General features: G+C 38.2%; 1 protein-coding gene across 2 annotated transcripts in view; it reads right to left on the bottom strand.

The window, feature by feature from the left end:
• LOC5571668 overlaps nt 1-12,636 on the bottom strand; it is a 411,897-nt gene that overhangs the window by 140,172 nt on the left and 259,089 nt on the right. For both annotated transcript variants that reach the window (XM_021845489.1, XM_021845488.1), the window contains exon 5: nt 5,505-5,553. The gene's annotated coding sequence lies outside the window, so the exon portion shown is untranslated. The remainder of the gene's footprint in view (nt 1-5,504; nt 5,554-12,636) is intronic.

The following is a 12,636-nucleotide window of genomic DNA, read 5'->3' as shown; positions in this document are numbered from 1 at the left end:
AACAGTTTGCGTTGAAAATCAATCAAATTACTTGCTTGCTGGTGGTGAACAATGGGATAAATTTTCAACGCGGAGCGCTGTTTGGCTTCGTTCTATAATCACCTTAAATTCAGATGAGCACACGAATTTTTGGTTTTGAGAACATTTGAAAAATAAGTTGCACCCTAAGGAACAGGTATCATATTAATAAAGACATATACTCTGGATTATGCCGTATGTACGTTATGCCGAACGTCCGTATGCGAAACGTCTTTATGCAAAATGCCCCACCCCCGTGACGAACAACGAGCTTGAAATGTGTATGGAAAAATCAAGAAAATGTTTGTTTCAATTACATGTTCGGTCGTTCTAGGAATACAGTATCGAAAGGGTCCGTCCATTCAGGATTTATTCGGGGAGGGCTATTTTTTATTTTTATACAAAAAGCTTTAGCATGGGCGGAAAGAGGTTGAAAATCCCCAAAATAGCTTACGCCATTTAGAACCCAAACATCGAAAGATAAAACGTGGAATGCCGAAACGTCGAATCGTAAAACGTTGAATGGGACAAACGTCGAGAGGACAAAACATCGAGTTATTAACTCTTTCGAAAGAAAACCATCCCTTTCAATTTGCTTTTTTAACATTTTATCCTTTCATTGTTTTGTCCTTTCGACGTTTTGGTATTTGAGATTTTGGAATTCAATGTTTGTCTTTCGACGTTTTGTTACCCAACTGTTTTTGGTCATAGGTTCTTATTTAGTGGTGATTTTTTTTCTACGGAGTTGTCCGTTTCACCATAAGGGAACCTGCATTTTAATTTCCTTAGGTATAATTTATATTTCCTAAGAAATAGACTTCCAGTAAAAATACAATTTGAACAGTGTAACCATATATTAAATAGAGTAAGGTGGGGCAAAAGTTCGACCTTAGTGGTATAATCAATGTTTCCAGGAAAATAATTGCAGTTAAAACAAAACAAATACCATACATTGAACCTTCAACATATTGACTATAATTTTGCTGAACAAACTTGTGTCAAAATATTTACCCATTTTAAGTTATAACAGTTTCAAAATTGATTGTCTTATTGCATCTTTTGCCCCACCGGTGGGGCAAGAGTTCGAATCTGATGTGGGGCACAAGTTCGCTGGCTAAAACACAAAATATCGATCCTTTTATGACAGGCATACTTTACACCAGCCGTGAACTTAAGTTTGACGAAAAATACACACTAAATTTTCATCAAAAAATTGCCCAAAACCGTGTTAATTTTAATATACTCAAAAATAGCAGTTTTTCGCAAAACTAAGTGAAAATGTTAAATTTTGGTGACAGTTTCCAAACGATCAGACAAATTTAACTAAATTTGAAAATAATATGTGGATTTTAGGCAATTTGCAATTTTTTCCGTGATTTTATACATGGGTCGAACTTTTGCCCCGCTGATTCGAACTTTTGCCCCACAATGGGCCAAAAATTATTTTCAAGCATTTATGCAAAAACTAATACAACTCAAAGCAACCTTATGATAGGCCTAGAAACTCCCTTACATAAAATATTGAAAAAGATTTTATCTTCAATTGGTTCCATGCAACGAAATTGGAGTGCTTCGTGAAGCCCAAGCAGGACAGTTCAGTTTTGCGTCGTCCGATAAATTTGGCTCACGGTTTCGCGCATGTTTTCGTCGCCGGAGATTTTTTTTTTTTCCTGTTTTCAAGCGTCTTGCTGGGTAGTGCTTCGTGAAGCCCAAGCAGGACAGTTCGGTTTTGCGTCGTCCGATAGATTTGGCTCACGGTTTCGCGCATGTTTTCGTCGCCGGAATTTTTTTTTTTTTCCTGTTTCCAAGCGTCCTGCTGGGTAGTGCTTCGTGAAGCCCAAGCAGGACAGTTCGGTTTTGCGTCGTCCGATAGATTTGGCTCACGGTTTCGCGCGTGTTTTCGGCTCCTAAGATTTTTTTTTCTGTTTTGGAGCGTCTTGCTGGGTAGGTATTTGGAAGGCACAAGCAAGACGGTTTGTTTTCGGGACGCCAAGAAGTTTTGCTGTCAGTATCAGTTTTGTGTTCAGTCGAGGATGGATTACCAACTGGTGAGTTCGTTTCATTCTTGTGATAACACATATTTTCTTGAAAGCGTAACTTTTAAGTAATTTTAAAACAAACTTTGTATGGTTCGTCACTATAAGTGTCGGCATTATGTTTTTTTCTTATACAATTTCAATATACATATATTTGTCTCTTTTATACGTTATTAAAAATTATCTTTTGAATTGTTCGACATTGTGAATATTGACGTATTTTTTAAAACTTGTACCATATCGAGACAAAATGCACAGTAATACTCATATGTAATTTTCAAACAAACTATGTATAGTTCGTCACTACAAGTGTCGGCATTATTCCTGTTTCATATAATTTAAAATATATACATGTAATTTTCAGTTTTCGTCATTAATAAAAACATCTTTTGAATAGAGTAGTGTTTGATCCTTCGACCTTGACACTTGCTCCTGCTTGGGCGGGTGATGAGGGCAGGATCAAATATGTCGCGCGTCGGTAGTGAAGCGGTGAAAAAGTGATCGGTTCGTAAGTAGTGTTTGATCCTTCGACCTTGACGCTTGCTCCTGCGGGGGCGGGCGATGGGGGCAGGATCAAACTTGTCGCGCGTCGTTCGCTCAGAGAAATGAAAAAGCGCCGTGGATCGCTAGTAGTGTTTGATCTATTGATCGCGTCGCTTGCTCTTGCATGGGCGAGTGACGAACACTTGTTCGGCGTTTAATGCGATTATCGAATTATTTCGCGAATCCGGTTAGGCGTGATTATATCATGGCTCGCATCACCAAACATTGGTAACTCCCAGATCTTTACCTTATCCCACTAACCCAATATCCTCTCCATGACAACCGTGGAGATGCAGAGGTGATCTAGGTCTCTAGTAACAACGGTAGTCACACTAACATTCCTTCCCTTCCCCGATGACCGTAAGGACGTGGCCGGCGCCGTTATTGACTTTTAAATTTGAGCTCTCGATTTGTGCACATTGAAGAATGGTAAGCTAATCCCAAGCCCCATTCATTAATTCCCTGTGCAACTTCGATTGTTCTGGTCAATCACGGAGTAGCAACTACGAATTGTACGGTCATCTATGCTTATGCTTATGCTTATGCTTAATTGGTTCCATGCAACGAAATTTTGACACAAACACAACGAAATTTTGACACAAATAGCCATAACTTTTCCAAATCTCAATCGATTTTTATGATATTTGGAATGACCTTACCTGAATAGTATTCAAACCACCATGGCAATTATAAGATTTGTTTTGAATTGAGCTAGAAATCTTGAAAAGAAACTCTTACCCCACTCGAGCTTTTGCCCCACTTTACTCTAAGTGTGATATTTTTCTTTTAAAAATGGGTCACATTCCTCTTCTTCTTGTGTTTATATTTTTACCTACAAGTTATTACAGGAAAAGTAGATTTTATCAGATATTTTTAGGAAAGTTCTTTCATTTCTTTCACCTTTAAATCTTAACAACACCTTGAAGAGGAATCCTGGCCAAGATTGCCTGAAAAATCTTAAATACGAACAGTGTTGTTAGAAACTCAAAATCTCACAACTTACGATTGATATTTTTCATGTTTGAACTGTCATTCACGCAAATCAGCAGTCAAAAAGTCATGGAAGAGTTGACTCATCTGTTTAACTCATAGTCTAAAAATTCGAATTTACTCACAATTGCAACAATTTACTCACACAACGCAATGATTTCTTGTTAGTCTGATAGAATAACAGCAATCCTATCTAAAGTAATCAGCAATAATTGGTATTCACGAATGTTTGGCGGGCTCTATGACTGAATCATCTATGACAGCTTGAGTGTGATCTTTAATGAGTTTGATTGAGATTTGAGTGTAAGTCTGTCAATGCTGAATACGAATAATGAAATCTTAATTAGTTTTTAGATAAACTTATTTGCATTACACATATTTGTAAACATGTTTGATAACAGCCTGATGAAGAAACTTGTACTGTCACGTATTCAAGCAAAATGGGAAAATTCACTCACTCACCCGAACGCTACCGATAAAAAATAGCAATGTATCTGCTGCTACCGAAAGTTTAGTGACAACCGAACGCTACTAGGGTGAGCGCAATCCCAACGAATCGTAATCGGTTGAGATAACCCGAAAATCAAAAGACTCACGGAGCGGAGAGAGAACCAATATGCTCTGGGAGACACATAGAGTAAAGTGGGGCAAAAGTTCGAGTGGTGGTTTGAATGCTATTCAAGTAAGAGACTTTCAATCCAAATATCATAAAAATCGATTGAGATTTGGTAAAGTTATGGCTATTTGTTGTTTTTCGACGTGAATATTATAATTTTTGGTCGAACTTTCGTAGCATGGAACCAATTGAAGATAAAATCTTTTTCAATATTTTATGTAAGGGCGTTTCTAGGCTTATCATAAGGTTGCTTTGAGGTGTATTAGTTTTTGCATAAATGCTTGAAAACAATTTTTGGCCCATAGCGGGGCAAAAGTTCGAATCAGCGGGGCAAAAGTTCGACCCATGTATAAAATCACGGAAAAATTTGCAAATTTCCTAAAATCCTCATACTATCTTCAAATTTAGTTAAATTTGTCTGATCGTGTAAAAACTGTCACGAAAATTTTACACTTCCACTTAGTTTTGCGAAAAACTGCTATTTTTGAGTATATTACAATTAACCCGGATTTGGGCAATTTTTTGATGAAAATTTAGTGTGTATTTTTCGTCAAACTTAAGTTTACGGCTGGTGTAAAGTATGCCTGTCATAAAAGGATCGATATTTTGTGTTTTAGCCAGCGAACTTTTGCCCCACACTAGATTCGAACTCTTGCCTCACCGGTGGGGCAAAAGTTCTTTTTTTTTTTTTTTTAATCTTTATTTGAGTGTATTTTAACGCACGAGGGGGGCAAAAGTTCGAATAAGACAATCAATTTTGAAACTGTTATAACTAAAAATGAGTAAATATTTTGACACAAGTTTGTTCAGCAAAATAATAGCCAATATGTTGAAGGTTCACTATGTGGTATTTGTTTTGTTTTAACTGCTATTGTTTTCCTGGAAACTTTGATTATACCACTAAGGTCGAACTTTTGCCCCACCTTACTCTAAGAACTCACTGAATGCATTCCACTGAATGTACGGATTCCGCGTTCACTGAATCCTTCCGCCGTGTATATTTCCAGTCAGTGAGCACTCATCAGCACTCAAATACGAATGCCACTCCTGCGGAATCGGAATGTAAATAATTATTTACTACTGCAATCGAATGCCTTCGGTACACGGAGTCGGTAGTGAATCATCACTCGGCGAAGAAGTAGAAAGCGCATTGGAAACTGAAAAACTCAGCTTGGTAGGAAAAACGGCAATCTCGCTCTTGATTGCTCGTCGAAGTGAGCGAGGGGGAAGCAACAATCGAGTGAATGTTTCTCATGCCTGCACGTATTAATAAAATAATGTATGAGAGAAATAAAACTTACCTTGGTTTAGATATATAGCTTTTAATAAAGCCGGTGAGGTTGAATGTTTCTGGAAATGGATAAAATAAAAACAAATCATTATTTTAATGTTGAAATGCTTCACTAGATCTATTTAGTTTTCTTCAAAAGGCAGATATCGGAAAAGACGAGTGCTGTAGAGAAAGAGACTCGACAGAACTTGGAATGTCAGTGACAAAAGTTAGTAGATGCTGTTTTTTCCATACAAAATGCCCAACGTTAGGGATCTGTATCTCAGTTCCTCGTAGTCTGAATTGACTGATTTGTTTGGCAAACGAATTACAAATAGCTCTGATGTATTTTCTGCAGTGAATTCATTATACTGCATTACATTTTTAAAGAGGGTTATTCAAAGACAAAATAAGTAGCCGAGAGATTTGTCGTTTTGTTAACGTTAAGTTTTAGGATTTTTCAGCCAATTTGGACTTCCAGAAGCTGAGGTATAAATCCCCAGGTGTCGGTCCCAAAAAAATCTACCAAAAGATCAACGCAATATTCATAGACTTATTGTTGCTAGCCGGAATGCACAGGGATGATGATGAGAGCATCTTTAAGGACGAATGTGAGGTGTTCGAAAGGTGGAAGCAGCTTTTCTATAAATACATGAGTGGGGCTGAAAGTGAAGCCAATAGAAATCTATGATTACAGAGCAAATGTCTACGTCAGTTTAGTGAACTATGAAAACCAGTTTTGAACTGCTCAAAAATAATAATAATGTAGCTGAAAAGGATGGAATTAGAGCTAAGTTTATTAAAATAGATCGAGAGAAGGTATTGTTTCGTTTACATTGTGGCTGATAGGCATGATCTGCATAACAAGAAGATAAAATATGCCCCCAAACGTGATAAGTTTAGTTGTTTGTTCTTCACTGCGACATGCAAGGTAGTAAACGAGTTCATAAGAAGTTACCAAGCTGGTCAGTCAACAATTAATAAGATTATTATAATTGTACAGTAGACTGGCCCATCTTAGTATGGGAGAAAAATAAAGTTGTATAATTCCACGGGGCACCCGCCAGGATTATTCTCTAGGATTAGAGGAAGACTTTCTGAAAGTTTCAGCTCTTTTGGTCGTTCCATGAGCTGGCGCAATTGAATTGAAGTTAATATGGGATTTTCAGCTCCAACATATAGGAAACAGCACATCATCACCTGTTTGAATCAGGAAAATTGTTGATCGCGTTCAATTGAACCCAGAATGTCAAAAACACTACTTGATACTATAGCAAACAATATTGTAGAAGGTTGTATGATGATTAAAATTGATAAAGTTGGTGTTTTAACTATCTGAAGTAGATTTGCAATATTGCAAAGTATTCCTTCAACTTAGCTGGGTGGTAGCCACTAAGCGCATCATAGCCACCTATGACGCTGGGCGAGCTGCGGCACAAGGTGCATGCACATGTGTGATTGTACGGGAGTGCTGATCTATGCCTAACTTTTAACAACTGAAAGCCTAATGAAAATGTGCTTAAATCCAGATACAACCTTCAGCAACTATGTTCATTAGCGTATCAACTAGTGAATTTGTCATTCTGGGCTCAATTGAACGCGATTAACTAGTGTACGAGACGAAACAGTGACATAGGGTCAATTTTCAATATATTTGAGACGAATATTCCATACAAACTTTGAATTGAATGCGCCAGCTGGGGGAGCAACCAAATGAGTTAAAATTTTGAGAGAGCTTTTTTCTTACCCTAAGGCACATATCTAGGGGGTGCCCCGTTGAATTTTACAACTTTTTTGTTTATGGGCCAGTCTATTGTACAGCAAATCCTTCCAAAATAGGCCAGGAGAAGTGAATGAACTTGTCATTCATTTTCCTGTCAATTTACATACAAAATCGACTTTTTCTCTGCTATAAATTCACTCTAGGTGAACCACTTTTACTGGCCTTTTCTATGAGTACCAGGTTGCAACACTTCATATTTTTAATGATTTCAAGGTAGCAACGATAATGTTGACTGACTGACGCTATAAAAAATCATGAATCAGAACAGCTATTCCCGAAAGCTCATATGATTCTTCTGAGTGGCGATAGATTGTGAACAGAACTTTGAAAAGATACCATAATCAGAAATTGTTTGAGGGGTTCCGGGTCATTTGGCCGAATTCCGTTTGGCCGAAATAGAAAACAATAGTGAACTACAGTTAGCAAGGATTTATAATGAAATTCAAAGAACCTTTTCAGCTTATTCATAAAGAAGGATAAATCACCATTGATATACATAGATAAGTTTTTTAGTTCAAAAAACAGTCAGTGCTGAAAAATGAACATCCTAAATGTAAGCTGTAGTTCACTTCTATGCTAGCGGTAATAACCACCAGCAGATATTGTGGCATCGCGTTTGTAGTTAGCTTATGACAGTAACTAAAACGGTTTAAGACTTATTCGTCCTGCTGCTGGATCGGGTTGCTTCGATCCCTCGAATCGTAGTTAGTAATATATGTCATAGTTCTGACATCAACAAGTCTTGGCTTCTACTTTTCACAACGGAAAAACAGTGTGCTTCTTTGACGTAAGCGCTCACCGAGTCGTCTATTGTTATACGCAAACACCGGTTCAGTGGTCAGTTCACATGTTATAATCTTAATCTTGGAGGTGAATGGCATCTCACGTAAGTTAACCCTTGAGCTAAAAAATATGGTTTGAATAAAACGTATTATAAGCTTTAAATCCAATAATCATGAAAAATATTTCTCTCTTGAAAGAACAGCCTACGATCAAAAGAAGGAAAAATCTCTTATGAAAATTTAAGGAAGTGCAATGCATATAATCATTTCATCAGTGCAACTTCAAAGTACTGCCGATGATCTGAAGAAGGAAAAAATCCCAATTAAAAAATAAGCTAAACTATTGCTGATAGTAATGGAACCAGTTTAACTTGAAAGAATACCCTATGTTTAAAATAAGGAAAAATGTTCGATGAAATCATTAAAAACAAGTCAAACTTTATTACACCGTTGGTAATACAGTGGCAAATCAATCATCACATCAGAGTCTTGACGTGATGTGTGGAGTTCACAACTTCGTCCTGAATTAAAGGGTCGATGTTATCATTCTCTTGGAGCTCTTATATTTATTAGCTTATCAGTTATTGAGCCACACAATTCTACACATCAGCGTTGTAGCAATCTGATTTTTTCATGATTCGGCCAAATGACCCTTTCGGCCAGATGGCATTCGGACAAATGGCATTCGGACAAACGGCGTTCGGCCAAATGGCCGGACACCGTTTGAGGTATACCTTTTAAGGTATCTTTCAACATATTTTCGTCAATTAAAAAATGCTTGCATCCAACATCTAGGTATCTCTTCTTCTTCTTCTTGGCATTAACGTCCTCACTGGGACAGAGCCTGCTTCTCAGTTTAGTGTTCTTATGTTATTCACTGAGAGCTTTCTTTGCCAAAGTTACCATTTTCGCATTCGTATATCGTGTGGCAGGTATGATGATACACTATGCCCAGGGAAGTCAAGGAAATTTCCATTACGAAAAGATCCTGGACCGACCGGGAATCGAACCCAGACACCTTCAGCATGGCTTTGCTTTCTAGCTGCGGACTCTAACCACTCGGCTAAGGAAGGCCCCTCTTAGGTATCTCTCAGAGTCTGTTAAAAAACATCACAAAAAGTCAATCAAACCTTCTGATAAAGCAGAAGCTTCAAGACTGTTACTTTGATACATGAATAATCTATGATAATCGCTATAAATCAGGACAACAAAGTCAGTTCATCGAACGATGAAAACCAAACAGATCACCCTTTGATACTTAAAGAAGGTATGATAATCAATACAAATCATTTCATAAGCGAAGCAAAAGTTAACACGTGGGAACGATTTAAAAAATCCTCGGTACGAGGGCAATGCATGAAATGTTTATGAACATAAAAATGATGTGTAACAAATTAATTGATATCTCAAAACCCATCCTAACGAACATTCCCATCTCAATAGCGATTAATTACGCATCGTTCCATCCAATCCCGTTACATCATAAAACATTTCAATCCGTATCAATCACGAATCAATCGTAAACCGAAACCCTCAAAACCACCTGTAGGCAAACATAACTGACTAAGCCACAAACCCATGGCCTCTACGGGAGGGCGATTACCGTGCTGCATGTTGAATCAAGGCCGGAACACATAAAAATTAGATTACAACCCCGGCAACAAGCACATAAAAATAAAATATAAATGCATTACAGCAAAGCACCATCATCGGAACCGCACACCGCCGGTAGCAAATTCTTGACTACACAGATGACCGTGATAATCGCATTCCAACGAGCCAAGAGTTTTCCACCGAAAATGCAACCTGTTGAAGCCACCACCGTCCGGCAGGGCCAATGATCACGATGCCTAATGAGATTTGATTCGTTTCCCCCTTTTCTCGGAGATTTATCGTAGTTTTGGTTGGTAGTTGGTACCCGATCAGGAGGAAATTGCTGAAGAATGACAAATAAAGGTATTCGATATCAGACGATTGCAAAAACTTACAATCTGAGTAAAGTATGAAGATTTCTGGGTTAGAGGTAAAATACCTCAAATATCAAATAACAATCTCTTTCTTTGCGATTTTGAAGGACACCTTGATTCCCCTAATGAAGTTCAAGATCTCCTGCAAAAATCCTCCACATTCGGAGCAACTGACTACGATAGGCGGCACTCTTTGTTTTTTTCACTAGAATCAACAAGCCTAGACTAGAGGGTTCTTTGATTTGGTGTTCGGAAAATTTGTATGAAGCATCGAAAAAAGGAAAATGAGCAATCAGATTTTGATGTAATTCTCAATTATTGAACCATTTCACCTTTGGAAAAAGCGCGCATTCCGGAGAATGCCATTCCATTTTTGCCACGTTTAGTAACAGTTTTAAAACCCACTTTTTTGAAGATAGGGGTGAACTGAGAGATTAATTTTGTTCGTGGTTGCAATCACGTTTAGTGAGTAAACGAAATAAGAAGTGACCTTCAAAAAGGTTTGCCACCGCTAGCTTTCGATAACGGGTCCAACGAAAAGTCGAAGGCACGGGTCCAAAAAAGGATCGAAAAGAGATATTTTTTTAGAAAATAGTAGCACTGAAAAGTACCGGTTTGTAGCACCGTTTTATTGCTTAGTTTTAAAAAACTTCCTTAAGCAGAGAGAATTTGTGTACGCACAGCACTAGGGTACGATGCGCATTGACCCAAAATTTCCATGAGAATATACTGGATACTGTTAAAATAAGTACAAGTTATTCGTTCCTGCTCGGGTAGGCCTCCAGCTGGCCCAACATCGGAGTTTGCTGTAAAAGGTGTAACCCCTCAGTCGTAAACCCAAAGGCTGGCCTGGCAAACAGTGCTGGGTTTCTCGATTATCCACGGGTATCGCCTCCCCGATGTAAAAGCAAATGTTTTACGATTTCATTATTTATTCATTTATAGCTCGGATTTATGCGCTTTGATGGCCATTGCGCCCGGGTGGCGCTTTTGAGCCCAGTCAGAATGAATCGGTGGGGAAATGCTTGTTGTTATTTGGTTGCCATTTCGGGGCCTTCAGAGTATCCATCCGAAATGGAACGAGGGTATTTTGGATAACGGTTACTCATGGTTTAGGATGAATGTGAAAAAATAATGTAGTGGTTTTATTCTTAAGCGTGTAATAGTGAATGTAATACATGTACATTACTGCCCATATAATTATAATTCTTCTGAAAGAAGAGCGCTATGCGAAAGAAGACCTCGTGAGACCTTTTGGGTTGAAATCGGATTCAGGTGAATTTCTGAGTTCACGGGTTCGCTCATGACGAGGCGAGAGATCGATTCTCACCAAGAAGACGAGTAACTTTTTCCCAAATTTCACTTCAATTTGTCAACACAATTGCGAAGTGTATGTAATGTTTAGGGGACCTTCCTGTCTGTGTGATTCCCGGTCTAGGATCTTTTCGTAATAGAAAATTCCCTACTTTTACAGAAGGAAACTCTAAGTTAAAAACTACGCTTAAGTGCTCTTAAGACACTAAGCTGAGAAGCAAGCTCCGCTGCAGTAGGTACGTAATGCCAAGAAGAAGAAGGAGAAGATTCATCGCTTTAAATAGACATCGTCTATTTTTATCGCGACGCGTACCATAACTGGTTCATCAGAAGATAAACAATCGGAGAAGACCCAAATAAACTAAAGTAAACGGAAGCTGTAGACACGCGAGCTGTGACGTCGCAGACGATGTCTAATCTCCTGCTGAGTGTCACGTAGTCTGCGAAAAAAGGTTGTTCTACTTTAAAATGTAATGTTCCCGAACGTGATGAACACACCCCCGCGCTTATCACAGCATAATCATAAACATTGCTGCTGATGAGCAGAGGTTTTTATCTAGGCATAAACATACGGTCGAGTGACGTAGCATTGAAAGGGCTACGTGCGTTTGGTAGCGTTTGAATCTCGAACTCTCCATGGTTGGAACATAATGATATGATTTTTTGTTTATGCTATGGATAGTTGAAGAACACATCTGTAGGAGTTTTTACTTGAACTTGTTTAACGATTTTGACGTTAACTACGTCTTACGGCAATATATTGGGTGTCAATTGAAAATCTAAAATGTTGCGAACGTCACGATATTATGTTAGAGTTTGAACTAAAAGAAGGCTGCAACTATGAAAATCGACTAAAATTCACATGCAAAAAATCACTTGGCGTCGGCGTAGTTAACGTCATGCGGTCGTGTCTTGAACACAACCCCCTCTGATTTTTATTTACTGAGATGATGAAGAGAACTTTATGTGTAATAGTGATTTTTATTTACTGAGATGATGAAGAGAACTTTATGATGAAATCTCTGAGACGGTCCTCAAAAAAAAAATACTTGACGAAACTCTTAAAGAATCCCAATCCCAATCCCAATCCCAATCCCAATCCCAATCCAATCCCAATCCCAATCCCAATCCCAATCCCAATCCCAATCCCAATCCCAATCCCAATCCCAATCCCAATCCCAATCCCAATCCCAATCCCAATCCCAATCCCAATCCGAGGGTTATACAGGAAGTTTTCTATTGATTCTACCATAAATTATTTTTTTAAAATACCATTTGGATTCTTCGGAACAAAAATCTAGAATTCTTCAAAATATG

The sequence above is a fragment of the Aedes aegypti genome, chromosome 2 (genome assembly GCF_002204515.2).
Source record: "Aedes aegypti strain LVP_AGWG chromosome 2, AaegL5.0 Primary Assembly, whole genome shotgun sequence".
NCBI classification, from domain to species: domain Eukaryota; kingdom Metazoa; phylum Arthropoda; class Insecta; order Diptera; family Culicidae; genus Aedes; species Aedes aegypti.
The sequence above is the reverse complement of the archived record's forward strand: the minus strand, read 5'-3'. Positions and strand labels throughout refer to the sequence as shown.